This window comes from Hyalella azteca, unplaced genomic scaffold (assembly GCF_000764305.2).
Source record: "Hyalella azteca isolate HAZT.00-mixed unplaced genomic scaffold, Hazt_2.0.2 contig8453, whole genome shotgun sequence".
NCBI classification, from domain to species: domain Eukaryota; kingdom Metazoa; phylum Arthropoda; class Malacostraca; order Amphipoda; family Hyalellidae; genus Hyalella; species Hyalella azteca.
The window spans coordinates 63,532-71,609 of record NW_025938545.1 but is presented as its reverse complement, the minus strand read 5'-3'; the positions used below and the strand labels follow the sequence as shown (position 1 = coordinate 71,609).

At 40.1% G+C, this 8,078-nt stretch overlaps 1 long non-coding RNA gene across 1 annotated transcript; it reads left to right on the top strand.

The window, feature by feature from the left end:
• The first annotated feature begins 6,264 nt into the window (after window positions 1–6,264).
• LOC108668312 lies at window positions 6,265–7,078 on the top strand. The gene is made up of 2 exons (XR_001930594.2): window positions 6,265–6,347; window positions 6,644–7,078. It is a non-coding gene; the product is annotated as an uncharacterized LOC108668312 (long non-coding RNA).
• The last annotated feature ends 1,000 nt before the right edge of the window (window positions 7,079–8,078 follow it).

The following is an 8,078-nucleotide window of genomic DNA, read 5'->3' as shown; positions in this document are numbered from 1 at the left end:
AAATAAAGTTTATTTACAGCACAGATGAATAATAGGTTGAAATTGGCATACGGGACACGCATCTGAATAGGCAGGAGGCTAACTAACCCGTCGCACACACTACCACCTTCGAGGTAACCTTCGGTCTTGACACTACATTATGGAAAACCCGCTATTTTGTTAGAACTAGTCCTTACAAGCCCTATCCATGTTCAGGTTATTTTGCAACTGCAATTATGTACCTGAAGTAAAGCATTATATACTTTACTGTTCATCCTGTAATTATTGTTAATTAAACTAAAGTTATTGTGAATCTACCACTTGAATAAAGAACGTTAAGATGGAGGTCCTATACTACCAAATTCTTGATACTTTTCTTTCCCATTTAGTTTAAATAACAATAACCTAAATTCATCTTTCGGTAAAGAAACGTTCCAGGGGCCATAATTTCAAAACTCGCTAAGTGAACATAAGTACTTACGCTCTATTTTCTTGCCGGGGATTTTGCTTGAATGGCCTTCAATGATTGGTTGATGAACTTACGATCTCATAACTTTTTTTGAAAGTATTGGCCCAGGAGATGGGGTTTTCTTGAACAATTCGCCCACCAATTCCGCAGTAGTTCTGTTCGATCTTTCAACCAATCCATTGCTTTGCGATCTGAATCCAGTTGAAAAAAGATGGACAATATTCCTTTCCGACAACATGCGTTCAAATTCTGAGGACCTAAATTCTGGACCATTATCACTCGGTATCCGGTTGGGTAGCTTTACCATGGCCGGAAAAACTAGATTAGTCATAACAGCACATAAGGTCGTTGCCTTCTTTTCTTTCATGGGTACAGCGAAAAGGAACCTCGACAAATGGTCTACACATGCCAAAAATGCGACATGGTCAGACGATGATTTTCTAAATAGCATGATATCAATTGCAACCAAATCATATGGAGAATTAGCAACTATTTTAACAGTAGGAGGCGTCTTCAATTGGGATGAAATTTCAAATAACTGGCAATGCTTGAACGTACGAGTAATATCACGAACTATTTTCTTCAATAATGGGCGATAAAATATAACCAACACTAAGTTTAACAATTTATGCTTGCCAATATACTGCGCTCCTGAGACGCGGTAGACACGACCGTATCCTGCACATCTACTGCGCCCCTGAGACGCGGTAGACACGACCGTATCCTGCACATCTACTGCGCTCCTGAGACGCGGTAGACACGACCGTATCCTGCACATCTACTGCGCCCCTGAGACGCGGTAGACACGACTGTATCCTGCACATCTACTGCGCTCCTGAAATGCGGTAGACACGACCGTATCCTGCACGTCTACTGCGCCCCTGAGACGCGGTAGACACGACTGTATCCTTCACATCTACTGCGCTCCTGAGACGCGGTAGACTCGACCGTATCCTGCACATCTACTGCGCCCCTGAGACGCGGTAGACACGACAGTATCCTGCACATCTACTGCGCTCCTGAAACGCGGTAGACGCGACCGTATCCTGCACATCTACTGCGCTTCCTACACTCAAAAGAATGAGTGAGACTTGGTCCAAAAAGCGATGCAATTCTCGGCCATGATTGGGCCTTCCTGACCCAGTGCGGCCCTGCGATGTGGTGTATTGGTGCTACTGGCCAAAGGTGTGACTCTATTTGGACAAGATGACCGATTCGTTTCTCTGTGCGTAACCTCCTTGCGTAGGTAGCGCCCTACTGCAAAATGTGGGAAATTTCCCACCGTTAATTTCTATTCATGAAACTTAATTTACTTATAATTTGTTTGGGTAATTTTAAGAATTGTCTAGGGTAAGTTTAATGTTAGGGTAATTAAGGTCAGACCCGGGTTTCCGCACATGGAAGAGTTCGCACTGATACCCCACCGTAGCCACACTAAATTTCGTTATCTCCAGCCAGCCTGTCGTCTGCCGCCGCTACTTCACCAGCATTCAACCATAAGTCTAAATTTCTTCCTTGTTCTGTGATTTATCCATTCTTTGGTTTGATTGCCTGATATTCTTTCGTTTTGTTTAGTTCGCTCATATCTATGCTTAATTAACGTGTGAGATGCTTCGGACTTCAATTGTCTAATTTATTTCAATTCAACTTCAATAATTCAACATTAATTCGCTTTACCTTTATTCTTACTTCAACGCACCAATCTTCAACTATTCTTACTTTAATTCCGTCTGAAGCATCCACCTTCAACTGATTTCTTCTTTTTTTACCCAATGCAATTCTTCCGAAAAAGTGCGTAAGCACACTGAGTGGCATTTAATCTCAGGTAATTATTTAGTTTACCTTAACCTCGTATAAATTTACTGCTTATACGGTCCTTGCTCCTGCTTATACTGCTTTTTACCTTGTTTTCCATGATATTTATATTTAGAATAACTCAATTTCCATACCCAGTCAAGCAGCAATGTGGGCAACGAAGTCGATTATTGTGGTTTATGTCATAACGCGGAAGATCCGCCCACTCGATGGTTTGGCAGTCGAGTTTCCCTAAACAATCTTAACAGATGCACGGCGAACTTTCGACTGTGGGTTTATCGCTGATGATCGAAGTAAATGAGAGTAGGCAACTTGACAAACAAAGTGAAAAAATAATTATCTGCAAACTTGTCGGTTAGCTTTTCATTCTTTTAGATTAATTAATCAGAAATTGATATAAATTTTACTTTTATATGCTAAAAATTAAATCATGATCTTGTGATGAGCACATAATAATTGATTATGCTACTGATTAATAATCACAATTAATTACGTTATCACCGTTACCATTATCTAAAATGAGTTGCGTAGGGACTTGTCTATAGTCCACTTGCACTCGAATTTATAGTTTGAAAATTGTTTCATGCACTGATATGAGATTGAAAAGAATTTTTTTGAAGGTAGTTTAAGTTTGAGGGCTAACCATGGTGCGGGCATTCAGAAAACGTTCGTTTGAACAAATAACGAACGAACGTCGCACCGACAACAAATACTTTAATTCATATAACTTATTTTAGTTCATAACTCGGAAACTGTTAATGATCTCGTGTCAAAATACGATTATTTGTGTAAAGATCTATAAATAATTTAATATAATTACAAGAGTTTTAATTTAGATAATTTATTTCTTTAGAATTGCCTGAAATTTTAAGTTATGAGATACGTCACGACTTGTCTATAGTCCATTTGCACTCGAATTTAGAGTTTGTAAATTTTATTATGCAGTTTAGTAGTGTTGGTAGTAAGTAATAAGAATTCTTTTGAAGGCAGTATAAAGTTTTATGGTGCAACCGTCGCGCGGGCACTCAAGCAGACGACGTTCGGTTTGTCGAAGAACGAACCAGTAGTGTCGATGCATCATTCGCGTCCAGTAGCGTCGTCTAAGTGCACTAAGTCTAAGTCCTTCTAAGTGCTCGTTTTCGTTTCCTGTAATATTCCTGTGTATTTAATTACCTTCTACTGTGTCACTAGGAGAGTGATTGGAGGAGAGCTCACGTTTTTTGAAGGCAGGATAAAGTTTGGAGGTGCTACCGTCACGCGGGAACTCAGGCAGACGACATCCGTTTGAACGAAGATCGAACGCGTGGTGCTCATCCATGTCTAATTTCCAGTAGTGTCGTCAATCGTGCAGCTACAAGTATACTCGCGATAAGATGTCCTTCTAATACGTGCTGGTGTTTCGTTTTCTGTAATGTTCCTGTGTATTTGAATTACCATGTACTGTGTCACTAGGAGAGTGTTTTAAGGAGAGCTCATGTTTTTTGAAGGCAGTATAAAGTTTGGAAGTGCTACCGCCACGCGAGCACTCATGCAGACGACATCTGTTTGAACGCAGCTCGAACGAGCTAGTCTCGTGCTCATCGATGACTAACTTCCAATAGTGTCGTCAATCGTGCAGCTACAAGTATACTCGGGCTAAGTTGTCCTTCTAATAAGTGCTGGTCTTTCGTATCCTGCAATGTTCCTGTGTATATGAATTACCATGAACTGTGTCACTAGGAGAGTGATTGGAGGAGAGCTCATGTATTTTGCGACGATGTGACCTGTGATACTGATAGAAATGTGCTCGAGAAGCGTTCAGTGAATAAAGCCAAATTTGCTACCTTACCATTTCGGAACAGGGTTAAAAGGCCTCGTTACATGAAATTGTAGCAAAATTGTAGCGTTACATTGTGCCCCTGATAAACTTACTAGTGAAATTCGTCAAGTGCTACTGCTAGTCAGCCTAGCGCCTGAGCTAGGGCTAGGCAGCCGTCCCTAAGCTAGAGACGGCAGCCGCAATGACCAATTGAGTTAGGTGATGCAGTAGTACTACTTCTGGTACAAGTATTCTTAATTTATTACTAGGTATTATTTATTATTATCATCATCATTTATCAATTAATATCATCATTATTTTAAATTTATTATCATTCATTGTTATCAGATACCTATTACTTTCCTCATAATTTTCTCCTCGTTTTCCCTTCATTTTCCCCTAATTTTCACTTTATTTTCTCATCATTTTCCCATCGTTTTCATATCATTTTCTCACCAATTCCCCATCATTTCCCATCATCTTATCGTCATTTTTTCATGATTTTCCATCATTTTTCCATCACTTCATTATCATTTCCCCATCGTTTTCTCATCATTTTCTCACCATTTACTCATCTTTTCCCATCATTTTCCTGTCATTTTCAAATCATTTTTTCATCATTCTCACATATGTGCAAGAATTAACTGAACGCGATTTTGTTGCCCGTCAAAATGCATTTGAAATGCTGGTTGACAACCTGCCTGAAGACGCGGTCTTTTTTTTCAGTGGCGAGGCTCACTTCCACATTTCCGGCTGCGTCAGCAAGCAAAACCTGCGTTATTGGTGTGTTGTAAATCCATGGGAGCTTCACCAGAACCCACTTAACTGTGAGCGAGTTACTGTCTGGTGTGCGATGTCGGTAATGGGAATAATTGGTCCTTATTTTTTTTTTGAAGAAAACAAATGCGCAGTTACCGTTAATGGAGCTCGTTACAGGAACATGATCGAGGAATTTTGTATTCTAAGACTCGAAGAAATGAACGTTAGGAACATGTGGTTTCAGCAAGATGGAGCCACAACACACACAGCACGAAACTCAATGAATTTGTTGCGACAACATTTATCAGACCGCCTCAGCTCTCTCAGAGGCGATCTCCAATGGCTGCCACGCTCTCCAGATTTGACTCCATGCGATTTCTTTTTATGGGATATTTGAAATTTCTGGTTTATGTCGATCGACCACGGACCATAGCACACCTCAAGAACAACATTAGCGACGTCATTGCCAAAATACCGATTGATATGCTGCATTGAGTGGAAACCATTATAAAAAAAGCGACTTCATTAGTTTATGCGCAATGGAGGCCGTCATTTATGAGATTTAATTTTCAAAACTGTATGAAAAAAATTTGGGATACTGTTTTCTCGAATGAAAAAAATTTTAAAACGATAACTGAAGTACTTTTGTTTTTATTGACTTTTCAAATAAGTAAGTTTCTGTGGCGCACCCTGTATAACCCCACGGCGGCGGCCTCTGGCCTCAGTGCTGTGCCCCAAGCCCACGACCTAACACACAGAAAACCGTCTAAGTGCTACCAGTGTAAGTTAATAAGAATAATTCGCATTTTTGTTATGATTGGTTGATTTATACCGATTTTAAATCCAGGGATTCTTCTTAAATATTTTGAAACTTGTTTTTATGAACAAAAATTCATGTGGTGCGAGACAGATCTTTTGAAGATGTCATCACTTGTTAAAGCGATTTCGTGCATTTGTATGTATTATAATTTACATATAACTGACTGATATAAGATGAGGGCAATAAAGCAAATCTTGCAACAATATAATATCAACTTCAACCGACTTGCATTCGAATGCCATACATTTAATTGAAGACTTTATTCTCGTTCATTTCAGATCGTGAAAGAGAAAACTAGCGACGATGCCCGGCAATCTAGTAAGCGGCACTATATGTATAACCTAAAGTATTATTTCCAGCAGTGATATTTTTGCATCTACCTGTACAAACTTTTTGACTATTTCTCATATTTACATGCAAGTACTGATCTTCTGCTCGTTCATTTATGGCAGAGATCACTTTTATACTAAACTAGGTAAGTCTCCCGTCAAAAGAAGTATCCATGTTTCATCATAAAAAAGTCAATGTGTCAAAGTAATGTAGAGGATTAGTCTTCCAACAACAAGGACTCACATGCAACAGACGTAACTGAAAAGCCGATCCTTGCTCCAGTCTCAACAGATAAGGCAGTTGAGAAATCCTGGAATCTCTTCCTAAAGGGAATCCTACCTGAGTGCTGCGGCCAATGCTTCAGTCCCAATGAATCGGTGAGATGAAGTATTAAAATCACGATCCACTCCATACTCTCTGAAAACTTATTAATGGATTTTTATCATTCCTTCACTGACTAATTAATACTCTGCATACAGCTTGATATTTTAGATTTCGCTAGATTTCGCTGCTGTTTGTGATTTACATCTTCACGTTTCGGTATCTCACAAGAGGTCATGAACTGTGTTTACTCATAGGCAGAACTGAGAAAATACTGCTTCGTGTTTCTGTTATTACGTTGTACATTAAGTATTTCAACATTTTAAAAATAACTTGTCTGGGGTCCATTCAGAAATACACTGGCTGGTGCACCTACAACTTCAACGGCTGCGGCGAAAAGGCATTCCCGGCGAAGGAGAAGTACTTCTGCTGCTGTAACGAATCATGCATCTGCTGCCTCCCGAGGGTTTAGAACGAATCATATATATGTATGCTCAAGCTTCTAATGATCTTAGAGATTTGTGCACCAGCAATAAGTGTTGCTTCCCAGCTCAAGCGTTCATTCCAGTAACACCGGTCGCAGTGCTTTGCTAAGAATATGGTTGTCTTCATTGAAATAATTCAGCGACAACACCCTAATTGAGACCTCATATTGTATAACCGATTCCAAAGTTTGAGTGTTGAGAGATAGGTTTAAACTATTTGAGCTTCTTCTCTTTGATTAGTGAGATTTGCAGAAAGAGCTTTATGAATAAAAATTATTGATAGGACAATTAAATAAAACGTGGAAATCGAGCGCTTTTTATTATCGTTGTTAAACAGAAAGTACCGTAAGCAAGTCTGGGTAGTTCGAAGGCGAATGACAAGGGAAGATGTTCGTTTCGTTTCGGGAATTTCTGTGAGTTGACAATATCGACCCTTCTGCCGTCGGGGTCAGATTTAGGGTTGGGTGCATGTAATGCCTTATACCTATCAATGTCTCAAATCAGAATAAATCTTTGATTTTATGATCAACTTTTTGGGTGATTGAATGGTATAGACGTCGCGAGTTAAGATTACTATTGACAAAAAAACAGCAACGAGTTGAAACAATTAACCAAATTGAGTTGGGCCAACTAACCGTGTGCAGTGTAGATTCGTGGCATTCATGAGCGGCAGCTCCACAACCACGCAATTTAACCACTTCCCATTCGGCGCACTGGCTACGCGACGATAGCGCACAAATATAGGCGCGTCGAAGCTCGAAACACTCATCACCTACAGAAACACTTAAGGGTCTGAAATTCTCTCTCGGTATAAGTACAGTTCAATATGTCATGATGAGCAAGCCAAAGGACAGTGGCTTTCAGAAAGCCCTAAGCTATACGAACCGCATAATTGTTAGCTCCTATATAGCCAACTTGTGGTATTTGCTGCTGAAGTAACTTCAGATATACTCGTGCATAAAAGAGCAGGTATGAAATTCCCAAGCACCCGTTCTGTAGGGGCTTTCTATTTTCACCGTGATGATCTGGACTACCGGTAGAAGTATGGACTCTTCACTCTTGACAGCCAAGGAGCACCAGAAGAGAAGGCATGAAGTAGGATATCAGCAGCAGGTGCCCGGGCAGCAGTACCTCCAACAGGGACAACACTGGAAGTAGCTTCATTCGTTGAGATGGCACTAGGTGAAGATGGCTATGTAATTACCGCCAGAAGATGAGGAGCCATTTCAAATATTGAGTTCCGTTAATTGGCAGTCCGCTAAAAATGTTTAAAAATCTTTCTGAAAGGAAATTCTGGTGTTG